Source organism: Athene cunicularia (assembly GCF_003259725.1).
Source record: "Athene cunicularia isolate RWA chromosome 2 unlocalized genomic scaffold, athCun1 chr2_part1, whole genome shotgun sequence".
Taxonomy (NCBI): Eukaryota; Metazoa; Chordata; class Aves; order Strigiformes; family Strigidae; genus Athene; species Athene cunicularia.
In genome coordinates this window covers 66,613,402-66,636,244 of record NW_020799095.1, presented here as the reverse complement: position 1 = coordinate 66,636,244, position 22,843 = coordinate 66,613,402, and positions in this window count along the sequence as shown.

Genomic DNA, 22,843 nt, shown 5'->3' with positions numbered 1-22,843 from the left:
GGCCATTCCGTGCCAGCTCCTGCGGCCGCTCCTTCCTCCGGAGGCTTTTCCCCGCTCCAGGCCGGGGCCTCTCCAGGGGCTGCAGGGAAACCCCCGCCCCAGCGGGGCCTCTGCCGGGGCCGCAGGGGCCTCTGTGCCGGGGCGCCCGGAGCCCCTCCTGCCCTCCTGCCGCTCTCCCCTGGCAGGGGGCTCGCAGGGCTGTTTCTGCCCCTGTTTCCCTCGGGCCTGGCTGCCGGGCAGCGCTTTGCCCTTCCTTACCCAGGCTTTCCCCGAGGCGCCCGCCCGGGGCTGAGGGGCTCAGCTGTGCCCTGCGCTGGGGCCCTGGGAGCCGCCTGGAACCGGCTGTGTCCGGCGCGGGGCAGCCCCGGCCGCTCCCCCAGGGGCCCGCCCGCCACAGCCCCACCACCAGCCCCTTGGCACATAGACCAAATACAGTGTTATAGCTACAATCCAAGTATGTCTTAAGTAGATATTGGTCAGTATCTAAAAAATTAAATACCATGAAAGAACAGAAAGGGAAAAAAACCCAAACACTGTAATGTTTATTTTATGCTGCCTACATCATACAAAGAGTCAGTTAAAGAGAAAACAAGCCTTCATCTGACACTTCCTGAGCATTATAATGTCATTTTCAGGATTACAGACATACCTAGAATTATTTTACTACCAGATTTTGATCCAGATCTTTAAGAACAGTGCTACATTCAAAATGGTAGTTGTCAAATAAAATATTTTATCCCTTCCTCCTTTGTTACTTTTTTCAAATAACTATAAACAGAGTTGTTGACTCAGAAAGTTTATATGTTGAACACATGAAATGATAAGATAAAGAATATACAAGAACAAAATTAATTATTCCAACCATCTTTTCGTTCATGAACCCAGACACAAATCACAAATACCTGCAGTCCTGAAGTTTCAATCTATATCTGATCTTTGCAACTCCACAGAATCACAGGATGGTTGAAGTTGGAAGGCTTTTCTGGAGATCATTTACTGCAACTCTCCTGCCCAAAGCAGAGTGAACTGGAACAGGTTGCTCTAGTTGTTGTTTTTTGTTTTTGTGGGGTTTTTTTAATATCTTCAAGGACAGAGACAGCTAGTTTATCTGGGATACCTGTTCCAGTGTTTGACATGCTCCCTTCTAATATATTTATACATATTGATGAGATCCTCCAAGTCTTCTCTTCTTCAAGTTGAAAAGTTCCAGCCTTTTCAGCCACTCCTCAGATAACAGATGCTTCATCTTCATGGACCTTCCCTGGACTTCCTCGAGTACAACCTTGTCTTTCTTGCACTGAAAAACCCAGAATTGGACACACCGCTAGTCTCAGCAGTGCTGAATAAACAGGTAGGATCACCTCCCTCCACCTGCTTGTGACTACTATTTCTAACACATCTCAGGATGTTGTTGGCCTTCTTTAATGCAAGGACACATTTCTAGTGCACAGTCATACTGGTCCACTGTGATCCCAAGTCTTTCTCTTCAGAGCTGCTTTCCAACCTTTGGGTTATTCCTCCTTGGTGCAGGACTTTGCATTACCCTTTGTTGAACTTGATAAGGCTCCTGTCTGCCTATTTCTTCATCCTGTCAGTGTTCTGATTAGCAGCATAACCACGTGGCATTATCAACCACTCCTCCCAGGTTTGTCTGCAGACTTGCTGAGGGTGCGCTACCCTATCATCCTGGTTGTTAATGAAGACCACAGAATCTTAGAATCATTTAGAATGGAAAAAAATTTAAGATCATTGAGTCCAACCGTAAACCTAACACTGCCAAGTCCACCACTAAACCATGTCCCTTTGCAATAGATTTTTGCAGAATAGAACAGCTTTCTCTACAGGAATAAAATATGCATCCATTTTCCTTCAGTTATCCTCTGTCTTGCTAACTAAAGCAGTGGCTTGGAAAGCTAGATATTGTTTTGAATTTTACAGTCTCAGCAAGGCTGGCAAGCAAGTTTAGCACTTTGGCAGCAAGTGTTCTGATCACTAAATAATTAGCAAAAACCTCAGCAGTGGCAGGAGCAGATTCATAAATGGCCTCATTTGGGAAGAAGTGCATGGTGTGGAAACCTCCACATGGCACCTCATCCTGGGCTGCTTCAGAAAATATACTGCAAAATGGGGCCTCTGTAGAGAGTGAGGTGGGGATACCTCTGGTTTCTCAGGGTTTGGGGCTAGAGCAAATCTGGGAAGGGGGCTCTAGGCAGCACTATATGGGGTGGTTGTGGGCATGCCAAGCACTACAGATGCTGCCTGAGCTTTGCAGGAGTTCACGCATTTCCAGAGCTTGGTACTCAGTGAGGAAAGGCTGCTGGGCCAGAAATTAGGACTTGTGTGCCTCAGTTCCCTGTGTCTGTAGTAGGACCTAAATTCTGTATTCATTCTCACCCTCAGTGCTCACTCTAAATCATCCTTAAAAAAACACTGTCCTGGTTTCATTTGGGATAAGAGTTAATTTTTCTTCTTAGTAGGTAGAATACTGCTGTTTTGGATTCAGTATGGGATTTGGTACGAGAAGAATGCTGATAATACACTGATGTTTTTAGCTGTTGCTAAGAGATCAAGGACTTTCCAACTCCCCATGTCCTGCCCATGTGCAGGTATACAAGAAACTGGGAGGGAGCTGAGACAGAGCACCAGACTCAGATTATCCATATGTAACATCATGCTTAGTACCTTAAAGAGTGTTGGCCGGGAAGGAGGGGGTTCTCTCTTGCTTCCAGGATTGCGTTTTCAGGATGTTGGATTTTTTCAGGATCACTAGCGAGTAACAGACTGGGTATTGGTCCATTGTGCATTATCCTTTTGTGTTTTCTATTATTTTTATCATTTTATTTCAATTATTAAACCATTCTTATCTCCACCTACGAGTCCCCCATCCACCAAGCAGAGGAGGAATGAGTTGCTGCGTGGTGTTTGGTGGGTTCAAACCATGGCAAGCACTCATATAAAACACTACTTTTTCTTTTTTTTCTTTTTTTTCTTTTTCTTTTTCTTTTTCTTTTTCTTTTTTTCTTTTTCTTTTTTTCTTTTTCTTTTCCCATAGAAGATAATATCTTACTGGCTTTGCCCACCAATTTTTACTTAGATAGTAAACAGTACTGGCCCCAGTATTAACCACTGGAGCACATCACTAATGACTAGCCTCAAACTGGACTTTTTGCCACTGCTTACAACCGATTGAGGTTGGCAGTTGAGCCAGATTTCATACCACCTCATTGTCCACTTATCTAGTCTGTGCTTTCTCAAGTTATTAATGAGGATGTTATGAGAGACAGTGACAGGTTAGTCCCCAGCCTTTTACTGTAGAGAAGTGACATTTAGGATTCCTAGTGATGAAGCTTGGGTTGAATAGAATTGACATGAGGTATGAGTAAAAGTCTTGGTTTTTCAATATTACCTCAAAGTTATTTATCTGGAACCTTCAAGGTTTTGCCCATGTGACTGTGAAACCAAAAGGAATACAACTGGCAGTTATATCAGTTAAAAGTTATGATATTATATACAAAGTACCTCCTTACTGCAAAGCTCAAGGCACTGTAGCAGCTTATACAAACACAATTAAAGCAGAGTAAGTATGTAATAAAAAGATCTACTTCATTAAAATTTCAAGTTTACTTCCATTTATATATATAATATATAATACATAATAGAATATAGAATATAGAATATAGAATATAGAATATAGAATATAGAATATAGAATATAGAATATAGAATATAGAATATGTAACGTGATATAATTTATAATTATATTAAATTTATTATATAATATACTATATATATTGTTATATACATGAAAAGAAAGCCAGTGTAAATGATAATGTGAAGACCGGTGACTAGGATATACAAAGTCATAAACAAAATCACTGTGGCTTGGGCCTGTCACCTACATAATGTATTCAATCAATAACAGGATTGAGTTCTATTTCTCTCCTGAAGTGCTTTCACCTGCACTGCTGAGTAACTTGAAATTGCATGAGTAAATCTGTCAGTGTGATACATAGACCACAGCAGAGCATCCACACCAGGCTGGATCTCTCTAGGAGCCCAATCCAAAATCCAGTACAATCAACAGAAGGATTACTAAAATTTTTGTATTAGACTCTTTTGAGGTACTTGGTCTATAATATGTGATGTCATGTTTGTGGTGACAGAGGAGAAATTAGCTTTTCTTTTGAACATTTTTTTTTCACTGTAGGTGGCACCACACAACATTTTTCTTTAGGGGCATGTGTTGACTTCAACAGTTTTATTATTACAGTGTACACAATTTTCCATAGAACTCCAATACCTTTACAGTAAAAGAAATTTTTATTTCCCACAACTGGTTAGAGCTGTGTGAAACTCAGCACTTTTTATTCAGACACTAGTGCCAAATCTTTTACATAGTTAAACAGAAACTTGAGATTTCCTTAGTATTTTAAATTCCTGATTTAATGTTAGTAACAATAATTAAAAAACAAAAACAAAAACAAAAAAACACACAAAAAACACACAAAAACCAAACAAGAAAAAAGCCTATGAATTTCCTATGATTTTATCCCTAAACTATAAATCAGTTATCTAGAAATATTTTTGGCTAAATCTAGCTCACATTTGAGATAAGCAGTTAAAACTTTGCAGAGTTTTATTGCTGGGTTTGTTCTTTAACTGACTGTGAAACAGTACTGCTTTGGTATTTCTGTATTTAATTTTTCAAAATCAAGAAGCTCTACAGGCCTTACTGGTAGTGCACTAGATCAAAACGATCACTGGTGTAAGATGAAAAACTATGGTCATCCAATGCTAACCTAAGACATGTGATACTTGTAAAACTTTGGCTGAATATATAGCTCTGCTCTAACACAATGTGGCTGTCTTACAGGGCCTAGTAGCCATTTAGACATTTCTAAGAAAATATTTCTAATGTGATCAGATTTTATAAAGAAATAAATGGATCAATTTTTTATTAGGGAATAATGTGGTGGAACACGGCTATACCCTGAAGTTATATGAAGAATCATAAAATCTCAAACAGTAGCTGCTCTATAGGAAGGCCCAAGCTGTCATGGATGACAGCTGAGATATTGCTGTTGACTCCGTTTTCTGCAGTGACTTAAGAAAACACAACATATAAATGTGCAGTTTGATTGATCTCCTCTTAAGGTGGTACAGTTCAAAACATCTTTAAAAAAATCAGCTAAAATACTCATCATAAATCAGCTAAAATGCTGATCCTAATGCTGTTAACCTATGAAAATCTACAGAAAAGCAACACAACCTGTGATCATACAAAATGTGAAACATCTGAATTTTAGCTTCATTCCCTAAGGCTAAAGGATGAATAAATAAAGTATCATGAAAAGAAAAAAAAAAAAAAAAAAAAAAAAAAAAAAACAAATTGTTATTTCCTGCTGATTCTTCTAGCATTTTTGATATTTCCTGATGTTGGGGTGTTTTTTTAGAGTATAAAATGTAAATGCTTTAATACTGGTTTTCTTTAAAGATGTCTCATTTTCCCCAAAATCTCTGTTTCTGCCAAATGGGTATTGCCACTAGCTTTTCAAAAGCCACCTTTAGTGCTGCTCTACTATGCATCTTGATTTATTTAATTTTTGCATTAACAGCAACAATCTGAGATTAAGTGTATTATTTTATGCTTTTGATGTTCCAGATCAACCTATTTTCTGTGCATGTCCCAGCAGGAGTAGAAACAGTAGTTGTTGTGTCTGCCAAGGAGTTAATAAGATTTGAATTCCATTTTTAAGTGCTTCTAATGATTTGATGCTTTGATACTTAGAGGGGTGTCTAGTACAAAGCAAATGTTTACTAATCATTACTTTGAAGCTTCATTACATTCACTAATTCACTACTGTGATCTGGAGGAATTTGTTCAGGTGTGACTTTCATTTTAGATCTTGTCTTTTTTAATCATGTAGTTAAACTACATTTTAGAAGACTGTACTTTCTGAAATTAAAAAAAAAAAAAGATATATAAATCAACATAAATAGCAAGACTAGTAAGAATTTTTGGGCACATAAGCATAGTTCACTATTTCAACACTTTTTAAAACTAAAATGTGTGAAAATAAAAAAAAAAATAAAAAAAAACATTAGATCTAAGTGTTAACAAGAATATTTCATTAAAATAATTAATTCATGAAAATATTTAGTTCACTTCTGAAAAGAAAAAAGTAGTATCTGTACTTTTTCTCAAAAATAAACTGTTGGGAAATTGATTTGAAGCTTAAAAGTATTATTTTTAAAAACAGAGAGATCTCTTTCCTAAAGACAGATTCAGTGAGGTGCTTAATTCGTTACGTAAATTTCAGTTCATGATTAGTTCTACTGTAGTTTAATGACTGCTGAATCATATGACTGAAATTTAAAGACAAATTTTATGTATATTTTGGTTGAATCAAATCCATCTCTCTATTTTTTCTTTAAAAATAATATTCAAGTGAGACTTTAATCCTACCCTTCTTCTGTATCAAATTAGGAAGTTTTTAATTTTATTTTTTTTTTCCTTCCTTAGAATTACAGCCCATTCAAAACTGAACACCCTAAAATGTATTCTATTTTCTCATGAACTACCAAACCCATCAGTCTTCCTGGCACTGTGATATATCGTTGTTTTCTAACATAAAGTTCGTAAATAAATAGAGTGTGCAAACACTCCGATAATTTGTGGGATTTGTAGAGAACTACTTTTAATAAAGAGAAGTATGATCCAAATGAATTTTCTTAATAAACCATTCTAAATAAGTAAATTCAAAAAATATGGCAGTTTGGAAATCCTTTTCCACAAAATATTTCATGAAAGGAAGAAAAGTATATAATCTTTCATCTTATTTTCTTTTTTTGGTTTTATATTCTTCTTGCAAATATCTTGATAAGGAGTTTCCAAAAAAATATTTTCTATTTTTAAATAAGTAGCTATAAAGCAGGTAGTGAAATTTCTCCCAAAGTTTCCTTTTATTTAAGAATACAACTTAGAAGTTAAATGCATACTTTTTTTTTTTTTTTTTTTTTTTTTTTAATGAAGGTCTTTTCATTACTACCTGGCTTGCATTTTTGTTTTCATTTTCATTCACTTTATCTTGCAACAGAGATTTCTATCTGGTTTTGCACTTACAGAAGCTAATAAACTTGTTCATTTGTAGCCTTTAGATTGATTTTCTCCTCTACTGCTTTTGTATAAAGGTATAGGGCTATACAGATGGCTTAGATGGATACAGCAGAAAGTTTCTGAGGCTTGACTGTTTGTATTTTCCCAGCAAAGCCACTAACGCTGCAAAGCAAAAAGGACAAAGATAAGAAAGTTCCTTTAAAATTGACATACCACCCAAAAAAGTCATAGTGTCTCTATTTTTAAAATGCAAGTAAAGAAAAAAGTGGGGCAAATCAAGAATCATGTTTCCATCATAGTTTATAAATTTTATAAACCAAAATACAGAAATTATCCTGAAAGTAGTCCTGTGTTTCTCACTTCCTTAATAGAAGCTAAACTGAAAAACAGGAAATATGTCTTTGAATATTCTCAGGCTGAAAACAGCCTATCTTACACTTCCAACTTCCTGAGTGGGTTCAAAAACCATGAACTGTTACATTAAAAGTATGTTCTGCCATGAGCATTGACACAATGATTCTTTCAGCAGCCATATTTTGGAACAGATTAAAACCAATCTCAATCTATATTCCAATTCTTGAAATCCTAAACCAAAAAAAAACCTGTCTGCAATCCTGAAATACATGCCTAAACTCCAAGAAAATTTCCTGTTAGCTATCTCTCTCCTTTATACCTAGTTTGAACGTGGATTTGAGACTGTTCTGCACACACTGATTCTTTACAGACACTGTGCAGTAAATCCAAGCATGTACCTTCAGGTTTTGCATTGTTCTTTATGGACCAGCCAGAGAGGAAGATGCCTGAAAGTGCCTAAGCCTTTTATTAGCTCTAATTGCTGACACTTTTTGAGGATGCTATTTTGTACCAAAAATAATTTAATTGTGTTCCTCAGTATTTTACAAGGAAATTTTCTCCAAACTTCAGGTCTCTTTCAGTCCTGGATATATTTTTCTACCAATCTGATAAAAGGCTTCTGTCACTTACTGAGAAAGCTCTTGCTTCACCTCCCATCCTAGTATCATAGGTCATTAATTGTCGAATCATAGACTCGTTTGGGTTGGAAGGCACCTTCAAGGTTATCTAGTTCCAACCCCCCTGCCATGGGCAGGGACACCTTCCACTAGACCAGGTTGCTCAAAGCCCCGTCCAACCTGGTCTTGAACAACTGCCAGGGAGGGGGCAGCCACTTCTCCAAGCAACCTGTTCCAGTGTCTCACCACCCTCACAGTAAAGAATTTCTTCCTTAAATCTAATCTAAATCTACCCTCTTTCAGTTTAAAACCACTGCCCCTCATCCTATCACTACACTCCCTGATAAAGAGTCCCTCCCATCTTTCCTGTAGGCCCTCTTTAAGTACTGGAAGGATGCTATAAGTTCTCCCTGGCACCTTCTCTTCAGGCTGAACAACCTCATCTCTCTCAGCCTGTTCTCATAAGGAAGGCATTCCCTGTTCTTGAGGCTAAAGTTTAGAACAGTAGTAGTCATCACTAGTATTATCTCTTAAAACCTTCAAAAATCACATTCCTCCCCCTTGAAAACAATATACAAAGATCCTTTAATGACATTTTATTCTGAAAGCAAACTCAGGCAGCACATGGTTGGACTATGTCCTGTAAGTAGCTTCAGTGTGCCTAGAGAGGCACCTGCAGGAGCACTAAGATGAGATGCTATTAAGCACTCCACAGAATTAATAAATATTCAGATCCCATTTAAAGAAGTTGACAATACTGAATGCAAAGCCCAGGCTAATGTTTTCAATTGTTATCCCAAATTATGGAATTTTTGATGACAAAATCACTATGATGTCTGGTGCTTGGAATAATGAAATGCTGATGGCTAAGAGTCTAAATAACCAATGTGCCTTCTACTGTTTCTCCTAATGTTACTGTTCTGTTGTTAATTTACAGATTGTCTAAAATCTGAATGATGTTTATTACTCCTTTTGGCTGTACAGCTATGCTTTAAGTCTCAAACTTATGCTGAAAAATATTTTTTCTTAAATTGCATTTGTAGGAAGTATGAATAGAATCACAAAACAAAAATACCTATTATTTGCCATTGCTTCATTTATTTAGTATACATGTTTTGTTCAAAAGATGTTGACTTAATTATACAAGCAAAAAAACCTTCTTCAGGTAAGTACGCCTACACAGATGTTACTGTATAGCTGATGGAAGACAAACTTGGACAAGTTCAGATATTGCTAGCAGCAAGGTTATGAGTATGTGAAGTTAGACTAGCAACTTAAACAGCTCCTAGTGAGTTCTCTGCCAAAAAGCGCTTTCGCTAACTAGTTGAGTGATAACCTATTTTCATCTACCAACACTGTTGTCACAGTAGGAGAACTGTCAGGGAACTGATTTATTCTGTAAGGATGTTTCCATTTTGAGAACTATGCAGATCTCAAAATGGAAACATCCTTACATAATAAATCAACTTTAATGTTGATGTGCTAATTAACTGCCTGCTAATAATTTCTGTGACTACACATGTTTTCTGATAGGAACTCTCACTTCCGCTACTCTAGAAATCTGGATGAATATTATAAAATACAAAAAAAGAAAATGATCTGTTTCACATTTTAGTCTTTTTTTTCTTTTTTGGCTACTGTTGCTTAATTTAGCTTATTCTTAATCAATAGTACTGCAAGTGGTCTTAAAGGAAGAAAAATACTTTGAAAATAAGGATACTTTAAGAAAATGTTGTAGAGCCTGATTAAAACAGAGGCCCTAGAAGTGTAAGCTATTCTGTGCAGGTAGTTTCCAGTTTTCTTTGAAGATGTCTCACTGTCCACCAACTGGATTTAACTCCATTCACCACAACTCTTTGAGCCTGACCATCCAGCCATTTTTTTACCCAGCAAAGCGTGTGAACATCCAAGCTGTGAGCAGTCAGTTTCGCCAGGAGAATGCTGTGGGAAATGGTGTCAAAGGCCTTGCTAATGTCAAGGTAGACGACATCCACAGACTTTCCCTCATCCAGTAAGCAGGTCACCCTGTCACAGCAGGAGATCAGGTTTGTCAAGCAGGACCTGCCTTTCATAAACCCATGCTGACTGGGCCTGATCCCCTTATTGTCCATTATATGACTTGTAATGGCACTCGAGATGACCTGCTCCATCACCTTCCCTGGCACCGAGGTCAGACTGACAGGTCTATAGTTTCCTGGATCCTCCTTTCTGCCTCTCTTGTAGATGGGTGTCACATTTGCCACCCTCCAGTCCAATGGGACCTCCCCAGTTAGCCCTGATTTCAGGTAAATCATGGACAGCGGCTTGGCGAGCACAGATGCCAACTCTTTCAGCACCCTTGGGTGTAACCCATCCGGTCCCACAGACCTGTGTGCATCCAAGTGGTGCAGCAGGTCTCTGACCACCTCCTCTTCAACTGTGCTGACTCAACTGTGCAACTCAATCTGCTTCCCCTCCCCATCTCCCAGCTCATGAGGCTGGGTGTCCAGGGAACAGCCAGTTCCCCTGCTAAAGACTGAGGCAAAGTAGGCGTTGAACACCTGAGCCTTTTCCTCATCCTTAGTTACCATGTTTCCCTCTGCATCCAATAAAGGAGGGAAATTTTCCCTAATCCTCCTTTTGTTGTTAACGAATTTATAGAAACATTTTTTATTATCCTTAACAACTGTAGCCAGGTTGAGCTCTATCTGTGCTTTGGCTCTCCTAATGTTCTCCCTGCATAGCTTCACTACATCTTTATACAGTCTTCATAAGAGACCTGCCCCCTCTTCCAAAATTAATCCAGCTTCTGGAGCAAGAATAATCACCTCTTATCAGTTCTTATCACCTCCTCACTGGTGAAGTGGCAAAGTCGTTTGCAAGGTGTGTATGGCATCTGGCATACACAATAGAGCCACAAAGTGTCTGGCTTACACAATGAAGCTAGTGATCAGCTGTCCTTGTGCTTGATGAGAAACAGTTACACTCAGTCCATGTTTCCCCCTCTTTGAGGCTTATCTAAGGAGTTTGTCGATACAACTGCAAGGGAGTGAGAGGGTGCATCCTCCAACACAGTATGGCTTCACTGGGTGACTTTCCTTAGACTAATTATAAAGGCCACAGCTGGTCCATAATGAATGTTCCAGGCATTACTTACACCACACACCCCCCCCATGACTCTAAGCACACACACAAGCAAACTTTGAGACAATCATTTGACATTTCAGTCTCTCACATGGGGTTTAGGGTTTTTTTGTGGGTTTGGTTTTTATCTTCTTTGACTCCAACTTTTCTCAATTTATCTCCCAGCAAACATTCCTTTTTTTGGTTATGACTGTTTTCTAACCATTCCTATTATTCCTAATGGATATCTCTGTCTCATTTTTGTTCAGGTTTCTGCATTCCTAATCTATTAACTAAAAACATTTTTCCAAAGTTTTCTGCTTGCAATATTTTTTGTCAAAGTAATATTGAAATATATATGTAGTATCTGTGTAGTCGAGACAAACTTTATCCTTTCTACTACTTGATGTATCTCAGTAGTCAAAAAAATAAGATAATGAAGTAGAAAAGACAGATATGATGAAAGGAGGTAGAAAATCTACTTACTATAAGATCATCATTCCGTAACAAACACTATAGGAATACACATGCAGTGACTAATTTTTAATTGTATATTGAATTTTCTCATTTCCTCTCCCCTCTGTTTTTTGATTGAAAAAATAGTATTTTTTGCAACTATTTTTCCTATGACTATTGTTACTTTCTACAATTTTTAGAAAAGTTGGTTCCTTACAAGATATTTTGACAAGCCATGTTCTTTAAAATAACATCTAGATTCCTACTATGTCTTTTCTTAAACTTTCACCTAGGAAAGAATTAACTTCTAACTTTCTAGATATTGCTGAGTCTACAGAGTAAAAATCTGAGCTCCAGAACTCCCTTCTACACAAACATTAAAAAGAATACCATCATGTTACTGATTTTATCATCGATTGATCAATTTATGTTTGATTGTGTTTTGATTTTAATATAAGTATAGACCTAAGAGATATTGTAGTAAAAAACATTTTACATTTATTTTATTTTGAACCTAACAACCAGCTACTACTCTAAATGTTCCCTGTACAGCCTGTACCAAGGCCGAAGGGATTGGCCATAATTATCTCGTAGAAACAGTTAGAACACAGGTAACCAAAACACAAGATGATTTGTAAGTTGATTTATAATACATACATAGGACTAGAAGAATGCAAGTAGTTGTCAAGGTCCAAGATTGATGGGAACTAAGGGAAGTAACCGTAACAACTTGCAGGTACCTGCCAAGAAAACCGTGTCCTTAAGCAAAAGGTAATTCCGGCAGGGGGAGATCGCGACCACCAACTCATGGGCCACCTACTCACATTACACCCCTGACCCATTTCTAGACATTTCTAACCTCTACTGCACAGAATCGGAAGTAGGAGGAGAATACGTTAATGATTTCTTGGAAGTTGTGTGCTTGTGTATGAAGACTTAATGAATATGTATAAATTGTATATAAGGTGTATAACTCTGGTGCCCGGCACGTGTTGTTGGTGAGGATACTCCCCTACACGTCTGGCTGTCAATAAAGGAGTGTCTGCTTATCTGCATCAAATTTGTGTCGATAAGTTATTTTATCCCGGATTTTGGTGACAATCAGGTAAAACAAAACAATAAAGTCTTCCTCAGGAACTGAGATACATAGCATGACAGCAATATATTTGTTGCACACAGCACACCATTCTTTACACCAAATGCTCAGATATTTACAGGGATAATAATGATTACCTATTTTACTTTCACTGGTACCAAAAATGAAGGTCAGGGGTCTCTATTTTGATCCTTTGGCCTAACTTTGTAAAGTGCAAGGTGTCTAGTAATTAACTTAGTTATGACTCAGGTGCAAACTACTTTTTGAATTTAATTGGTAATTAATTCTCCACCTTAGCCATTTCTGAAAATCTCAGGTGTTTATATTCATATTTTGGCATCTTTGCAAAGACACTACTCAGACACATGCTTAAAAATGTATGTTCCAATTTATTTACATCTTTGGTGATTAATGTGTATTTAAACGCTTTGCTGTATATTGCTTTTAGCATGTGCCAAATTGTTTTGTTGAAATAGAGTCAACTTGAAGCATTTAAACTATATGCTAAATTGAGTGGCTTATTCATTTAGCTTCTGCATTTCAAAAGGTGTAAAATTGCAACTGGTACCTATATGTAGATTCAGAGAAATTTCATTTGTTTTGCCAGTGATGTCAGCAAGTAAATAATAAACACACACCACCCCCACCCCCAAAACACTATGATCTTATATGTAGAGTTTCTTTATCCTGATTTCATTGTGGACATGCCTAGGATCGAAGTAACCAAAACCCCAGTAAGACTGTTTCAGAGAAGCACTGGAATATATTGCGTTGGAATTAAAACATTCCCATCCCAATGAAACTTCCATTTCTCAGTCTGTCAACTGTTATTTCACATTAAAATGGCATATCATAAAATAACATTAAATGGGATGCACCTGTCCCGGAGAGGGAAGGGGATTTTGGGTCAGGAGTTAGCTGGGCTCATTGAAAAAGCTTTAAACTAGATTTGAAGGAGGAAAGGGGCAAAACATCAGCTCATCTGAAGTGCTTGTATACCAATGCACACAGCATGGGTAACAAGTGGGAGGAGCTTGTAGCCATGATGAAACAGGAAAATTACGATGTTGTTGCTATTACAGAAACATGGTGGGATGTCTCCCATGACTGGAGTGCACCAATTGATGGCTACAAGCTATTTAGGAGGGACAGACAAGGAAGGAGAGGTGGTGGGGTGGCTCTGTATGTTAGGGATTGTTATGATTACTTCGAGCACAGGTGTAGTGAAGACAGGGTGGAGTGTCTTTGCATTAGAATCAGGGGGAAAGCCAACAGGGCAGATGTTGTAGTAGGATTCTACTATAGGCCACCCAACCAGGACAGAGAGATGGATGAGATATTTTATAGGCACTTAGGTGAAATCTCATGATCGCTTGCCCTTGTTCTTGTGGGCGACTGTAACTCCCCAGACATCTGCTGGAAATACAACACGGCAGAACAAGACCAGACCTGGAGATTCCTAGAATGTGTGGGAGACAACTTCCTGACACAACTGGTGAGTGAACCGACCAAAGAAGGTGCCCTGCTGAATCTCCTCTTTGTGAACAGAGAAGGGCTGGTGTATGACATGGAGGTTGGAGGTCGACTAGGGCACAGCAATAATGAAATAATAGAGTTCTCTATTCTTAGAGACGTCAGGAGAGAGCTAATCAGAGCTGACATCCTGGAATTCAGAAAGGCTGACTTTGTCTCATTTAGGCACCTGCTTGAAAGGATCCCCTGGGAGATGGTCCTGAAGGGTATAGGGGCCCAGGAAGGCTGGGCGCTTTCTAAGAAGGAAGTGTTAATGGCTCAGGAGCAGGCGGTCCCCAGGTGCTCTAGGAGAAGCCGACGCCAGAGAAGACCACCTTGGGTGAACAGGGAGCTTTGGCTGCAACTCAGGGAGAAAAGGAGAGTTTACAGCCTTTGGAAGAAGGGGCTAGACACTCACAGTGATTACAGAGAGGCTGTGAGGCTGTGCAGTGGGGAAATCAGAAGGGCTAAAGCCCAACTGGAAATTAATTTGGCCTCTGCAATCAAGGATAACAAGAAAAGTTTCTATAAGTATGTCTAGCAAAAAGAAAGTCCAGGGAGAGTCTCCATGCCCTGCTAGATACAGAAGGAAACATGGTAACAAGTGATGAGGAGAAGGCTGGGGTGCTTAATGCCTTCTTTGCCTCAGTCTTTAATAACAAGACTAGTTGTACTGAGGGAATCCAGCCTCCTCAGCCAGAAGACAGAGACTGGGAGAGCGACCCCCCTGCAATCCAGGAGACAGTCAGTGACCTGCTGCATCACACAGACACACACAAGTCTATGGGACCAGATGGGATACACCTGAGGGTGCTGAAGGAGCTGGCTGGGGTGCTCGCCAGGCCACTTTCCATCATTTACCAGCAGTCCTGGCTGACCGGGGAGGTCCCGACAGATCGGAAATTGGCCAGTGTGACACCCATCAATAAGAAGGTTCAGAAGGATGATCCGGGAAATTACAGGCCTGTCAGCTTGACTTTGTTGCCCGAGAAGCTGATGGAGCAGCTCATCCTAAACACCATCATGCAACACATGAGGGACAACCAGATGCTCAGGCCCATTCAACATGGGTTTATGAAAGGCAGGTCCTGCCTGACAAACCTGATCTCCTTCTATGACAGGGCGACCTGCTTATTGGATGAGGGAGAGGCTGTGGATGTAATTTCTCTTGACTTTAGCAAGGATTTTGACACCGTTTCCCACAGCATTCTCCTGGCAAAAAAAGACTGCTCTCGGTTTGGACAATCGCACACTTTGCTGGGTAAAAAACTGTCTGGACGACCAGGCCCAGAGAGTTGTGGTAAAACAGAGTTAAATCCAACCGGCGGCCGGTCACGAGTGGTGTCCCCCAGGGCTCGGTTTTGGGGCCACTCCTGTTTAACATCTTTATTGATGATCTAGATGAGGGGATCGAGTGCACCCTCAGTCAGTTTGCAGATGACACCAGGTTGGGTGGGAGTGTTGATCTGCTCGAGGGTAGGGAGGCTCTGCAGAGAGACCTGGACAGGCTGGAGCCATGGGCTGAGGCCAACTGGAGGAGTTTCCATAAGGCCAAATGCCGGGGGCTGCCCTTGGGCCACAACAACCCCCAGCAGCGCTACAGGCTTGGGGAGGAGTGGCTGGAGAGCTGCCAGTCAGAGAGGGACCTGGGGGGGTTGATTGACAGCTGGCTGAACAGGAGCCAGCAGTGTGCCCAGGGGGCCAAGAAGGCCAATGGCATCCTGGCTTGTGTCAGCAATAGCGTGGCCAGCAGGGACAGGGAAGGGATCTGACCCCTGGACTCAGCACTGGTGAGGCCGCCCCTCGATTCCTGTGTTCAGTTTTGGTCCCCTCACTACAAAAAGGACATTGAATGACTCGAGCGTGTCCAGAGAAGGGCAACGGAGCTGGTGCAGGGTCTGGAGCACAGGTCGTACGGGGAGCGGCTGAGGGAACTGGGGGTGTTTAGTCTGGAGAAGAGGAGGCTGAGGGGAGACCTCATCGCCCTCTACAGCTACCTGAAAGGAGGGTGCAGAGAGCTGGGGATGAGCCTCTTTAGCCTAGTAGAAAGAGACAGGACAAGAGGGAATGGCCTCAAATTGCACCGGAGAAAGTTCAGACTAGATATTAGGAAGCATTTCTTTCCAGAAGGGGTTGTTAGGTGTTGGAATGGGCTGCCCAGGGAGGTGGTGGAGTCCCCATCCCTGGAGGTGTTTAAGAGTAGGGTTGATTTAGAGCTTAACGATATGCTGTAGGTGGGAATTGTGAATGGGTGGACTAGATGATCTCCACAGTTCTTTCAATCTAGATGATTCTGTGAGAAATTCTGTGTGAAATTTGCATTGATACAAGTTTGAATCTAAGTATCCACTATAATTCTTTTTCTTTTTTTTAATATTTTTTTATTTTTTATTTTTTATTTTATTTTTAGTGCTGCATTTGTTTTTTCTTGGCATAGTCCATGCTATGCATTTTTTGTACACTTATTGAATAACCTTTTCTTAACTATTAGCTGGTTGTAAACGTTTTACAATTACCTTTATTATGAAAGATGTCTTTATTATTCTACATTAACAATGTCAGTAGCAGAAACACTAACATTTGCAATAGTACATGTCACTTGCATCCCAGAATCATAATTATGGTATAACATAGAAGGATTGCCACTTAGGTGGTCAGGTAATGAAAGCACTTTTGTGTACAGTACAAAAGCTTAATTCTGTTCTGTATTTAAAAGAAAAATAATTCAGAAGCTTCATAGTCTTCATGGATCTTATGAATAAATGTTAGTCATACTGTTATTTAAGGTAAGTCATTTTCTTGAAAATCTCTTTGGTCAGTGATATCTTATATCTTTGGTCAGTGATAATAAATAATTGTCCTGATCCAGTGCCAGGAGAGGTTTCAATATAATCCCAAGAACAAGATTAAGATTCAAACAAGGTAAAATGCCATACACCCAAACCATTTTTTATTATTAAAAGTGAGAAGGAATAGCAATAGGACAGAATGGAAGGAAAAGACAGAAATCAAGCAAGCATGCAGTATAGAGTCACAAGAATAGTCACCACCATGGATCCAGTGTCATCTCGTTGGTCCTCAGTCTCCAGTTCTTCAGTGGTGGGTGCACATGGAGCAAAGTTTTCTATTGCCTTTTAAATTCATCATATCTGTTGATTAGCATATGTGCCCACCTTTAGTTTTTTCTCTCTAGTCCTACAGGTTTTTGCTGCATCCGGCTTCTGGGGCAGGAATGCTCCCCTATTAACAGTTCATTAGCAGTGCGTGCATGGGGTCTGCTGTACACAACAGAGCCACAAATGGCTAAAGGATGGAGCCAGGGATAAACATTTGGTTTCACTCAGTCCATGTCTCCCCCTTTGAGGCTTATCTAAGGAGTTTGACAATACAAGTGCAAGGGAGTGTGTGTGGGGGTGCATCCTTCAGTACACTCCTGCTTCCTTGGGTGACATTCCTAGACTAATCCAAAGGCCGCAGCTTGTCCTTGAGGTTTTCACAGACACAAGCAAGCTTTGGGATGGTCATTTGACACTGCAGTCTCTCACAATAATAGACACATCGTTTGGCATATTTTCAGTGCTTGGTATACATGCAACTGAGTTTTTTAATAATCAAATAACAGAACAAACCAAAAGAACTCAAACCTGCCAAAGCATAAAAATAGTAAAAATGTTGCTCTTCCTGTGGCATGCATTTCTAAATATTTCCAAGCCACTGTGTGAACTTTGACAGTAACTGGCATAAGGACTGGAACACCCACACGTGTTTTTCTGGAATCTAAGTATGCTAGCAAATAGCCTCTCTAAAATTAATTTACCCTTTATGTAGCACAGCAGCAGTGGTCTGGGTGGTGTTTGTTTGTGGGAGACATTTCTAATGTTCTTTTCCTGTCCTCAAATGCTATTTCTTGCCACTAACTAAGCTTTTAACATTTCTAATGACCACCTCCTCTAACCTGAGGTAAGAACTGGTAAGCTCATTTTTGAGAGATGCTGAAACATCTTTAAATTGAGATATAAATTGGGCCTAATCACATTATAAATTAATTGCAAAATTAGTCCATGTGTGTTAGAGAAGCCCATGTCAGCACTTCATAAGGTCTATGTAAAATACCTTGTGCTTCTGTACATCTCTAGCACACGTCCACACTTCCACTCTACAGCTGGCCTCTCCATTTCCATAGGTTTCTAGAACCTACAAATACTCATGCTGCTTCCTTCCCAAAACAAGCCCTGAGCTAGGGAAATCGAGGAGAATCAGCTAGCTTAAAGCTCTATCTGAACTGAAGACACAGAGAATTTTTCCAAATGAGCAGGCTCGGATATTATAGGTTTTCCGGCCTTATCCTGGACTTATGTCAGGGTAAAAGAGAGGAGATCAGACTTACGGTGTTTCTTCTCCCTTTGTTTGACACAGCTTGTCTGAGAAGTAAATCCACACATGCATGTCAACAGGTGGTTTCATTTCCATGAAGCTAGAGTTTTATGTCGCACTGGGACTGGGAGAACAAACTCAATTTCTGATTTTCAGTAAGTATAAAGACTGAAAAATGATCACTGCCTGAAGTTCTGATCCCTAAGCATCACCCTCTATTATATAAGAGTAACTTTAGTACTCATCAGCACTACTTCTGTGTGTATTATTTGAAGAACACAACAGATACTTAACAAGCATTGCTAGTATCAACACTAAATCAAACCCCTTTGTCTCTCGTTACTTTTGAGGCAGAAGTTTTTGTAAGTGAAGGATTTATGTTTTGCTATGATTCACTCACTGAATAGTAATTATTGACAACACTTTATTTTATGCATAAAACTTATACCACTCTCAGTGGCTTTCTATTTACTGTATAGTATTTGATTCATAAGACAGTAATAGAAAACCATAAATAGTTTGCAATAAAGATTTTTGTTTTAATGAAGGACCATGCAATGTGTTTAACTTGGGCTTTTGTATTGTGTGTGTGTGTCTGATTTCTAAGATTTTTTACTACATGGCCATGGTAAATGAAACAGAAATTAGAAGTGAGGGTGAAATACTAACACAAAAATGTACTACTAAAGCCCCCCTCCAACTCCATTCAGCTGCGGATAAGTGCCTTTATTTTATCTTCTGGAAATATGTCTTGAGTTTTTATGAATTTTCATGAAAATATGCTGTCTACAGAAAATCATTCAGAGAAACCACAAACACTGAGGTTTCAGACATGGGCTTAAACTCATCCCAAACCTGTTTTGCTTTGCAAATAATGGTCTGCACCCTCTCTCCGTAATCTCTCTTCCTTTCTCTAGCGATAGTGAGTATGGCTGCTCAGTCATAGACCCAATCTTATTGGAAAAATTCTTATTAGTAGTAGCATGAGTATTTATTTTTTTACAGAGTAAGGTAGTGAATCTTTCAGCAGCAGCATGGATTTAGGTCAGCTCAAACTGTTACACTCAAAAATCTTCTTAAGGGCAAAAGGGAACATGTTGTTTATGTAGAGCTAAGGATTTAGTGTTTATCTAATTATTTTTAATACCCTAATAAAGAATACAGCAGATTTATTATCGTTAGTCCAGTTACAATAATTGTAACACTTGTGTAAGTTTAAAGGCATCATACCAGCTAACACTGTTGTATCAAAAATCTTCCTAGTATCTATCCCTTTTCTCTGGTGCTCTGCTAACTCCCTTTGGGTCTGAAGGTCCACAGTGTCTTTCCTCCTCAAGCAGAAAGGTGTAGCTGATGCAGCAAGGCATCAACCTTCCAGGCTCTTCAGCAAAAGAAGGTCATTGCTGGTGGTGCCAGTCTGGGGTTATTTTTATACTTTTTGTACCAAAGTCTGTTTTCTGTTCATTGTTTCCCACCTAAGGTTTGAGAGCTACACTGCAGCCTTCTCCAGCCCACATTCACAGAACAGACTGCTGTTTGTTACACAGTGACTCATTAAGTTTCTTAGATCTTAACCATGTATGATATTCACAGAGTGAAGCTCAAAAAGGTTAGGCAGCAGCGCCTTGACACTTAGATGGTTGCTACTGCAGCTAGCACCAACTCACGGCAGGACAAGCACAGATAAGACTCAATACCCTGCACTGTCAGATTAATATAAAGCCTGTGTACCTCTAACAGTAACAGTAAAAATAATATTTGTTTCGGATACAGAGCTGTTATTAACATCACACCCTAAATCCAAGATAATATTGAAGGTATACTTAGGGAAAAACAAAATTTATTTGAAATGCACACAGTTGTACAGCATAACATGTAATAATTAGGAGAAATAGAGCAGTTCATCCTGTCACAGCAAGCCAATAATGTTGCTTTAAATGTTTTCAATCAAAAATGCATTAAAAAAGTACACATTAGTAAACAAATAAAACATCAGAAAAAATAGTAGAAAATACACTAAACAGAACAAAGCAGCAAATTAGGAAAAAACGAAGGCACTGGAGAAGTTATTAGAAGTGCAAGAAAACTTTATACCCTTTATTTGTAGTTGCTAGCAAAGTTAATTTATTTTATTTTAATCAGGAAAAGTCATTATTATCTTTGACTCTATAGAAGCTTACATTGGTCTGCGTACCTAGGTACCTCTGAGCTTCTACTCAGAGAAGTCTTTGCAGGACTTATGACTTACCTTCAACCAAGAAATCAATACCTTATTATTTACAATAGAAGAATTTTATGTGTGTATATATCTAACATTATTATGGCAGAAAATCAAGGAAACACTTGTCTCACACACTAGTTACTTTTTAGGTCATCAGCATCGCTGAGATTCATTGTGAGGCTGGTGCTATAATAGACAGAACGGCATGTTGTGACACTCTATCATTCCCTCAAGCAATAGGTGTGAAGAAAGGGGTACGAGTTAGGTGAGCACTGGGAGAATCAAATAACTATCAGAGACTGAAATCTTATAGTTGCCACTGGTTTTGTTTATTAGACTGCATAACCATCTGATTCGTTATTTGCTTGCATGCATGATTTATGCATTAGTCCCACTTCTGTAGAGATTTGTTTGTGTTGTCTATCAATGTGTTTCATTGTTTACCTGATGGCTTTTTAAAAGCATTGATCTTCAGGCTGGTAACTGAAGTCATTGGTCATTATCCATTTATCTAGCTAGAGCAACAGGTGCACTAAGCATTCTATCAAATGACCAGATAACCAAAAATCTAATACTCCCCAATAAAGTTAAATATCTGAAAATTTTCTGGTTTGGATAAAGCAAACCTTTCAATTTCTAGCATGTGGGGTTGAATAAGGATTGGGTGTGTGATAGGGAGGTCAGAAGAAAAGTTGGGTATAAACATTTCATTTGCAGCAACTTCTAAAATACTTTTTATCATGACTGATTAAACTTCTCCACATTAATAAAATCTGTTCATTTAGAATCTATCTCTTCTGAATATGATCTCTCCAGACAAAGATTTATGGCATTTAATATATTTTAAAGCTAGCCAATAAAAAGCAATCCATCTTTCTAAAAACATGTTTACATAAAAATTAAAGCTAGATAAAGAATTTGCCACACTTTCAATACAGAGTCATCTCTGCCCCAATTTACAAAAACAATCTATTTCTATGGACTAAAACAACCAACCTCAGGGGATTCTCCAAAATCCATTTCTATTAAAAAAATATTAGCAAAAGGGAAAAATAATTCAGACAGCAATCAAGGGACAGTTACATATTTATCAAAAAAGCAGCTACTGATGAGAATGCAGTCTTTGGTTAACCAGGACCTTTAAAGTCTGCTAGACTTCTCAAAACAGTGTGTAGATACTTATAAGTCATAAGCTTATCATCATCTTGTCACATGCATTTCTCTGACCCAGAAATGCAACTAATTTTGTTACGTTTTAACTGCTGCCTTTAAGCAAGGAAGAAGGGGAATTCTGATGAAATGAATTTCATCTCTGCCAACATCTCTGCCTAGTTAGAGAAGCATGGTTTTTTTTCTAGTTCCTAATAAACTTAATACAGGCAGGGAAACACCATGGCATGTCATGGGACCTCCTGAGTGTGAAGCAACTAGGGACTAGAAAGGTAATCCCTTTCACATAAACTGTATTTGTAGCCTCCATTTTAGCAGAATCCAAGTTGCAGAAACTCATTCAAGCAGCAATATGACCTCTTCAACTGTCATATTCAGTATCTGAGCACATTGTGCGCACGATTTGGGTGTTAATCCCGGTAATTTGTGGTCCTTTGACACGATGCTAAATTTACCCCCTAGTTCCTTGGCAATTGGGCACCCTTGCGTAAATGAGACAGCCATGCCAAACGCCGGGCAGCAGGAGGCAGCAAATGCCTGCGGAGCGGGAGCGGCCTGCGCCGGGCCAGCCCAGCCAAGGGCGATGGAGCAGAGTTTTCCTGGTGCCCTTCTTCAAATCAGGCGGAGGGTTCCTGTGCGCCCAAGAGGCTCTTCTTGTTGCCATAGGACTTTTGCGGTTCTTTCCATTTGGTAGTAGTGATGGAAGCAAAGAGTAGGAAGGTACAGAGATGTTTCCAGATAGAAAACGTTCCTTCCATCACGTGGAGGGCTTCTTCCAAAAATCTCCTTTTCCTTTGTAGAAACAAATCTGGTTTCTTTAGTAAA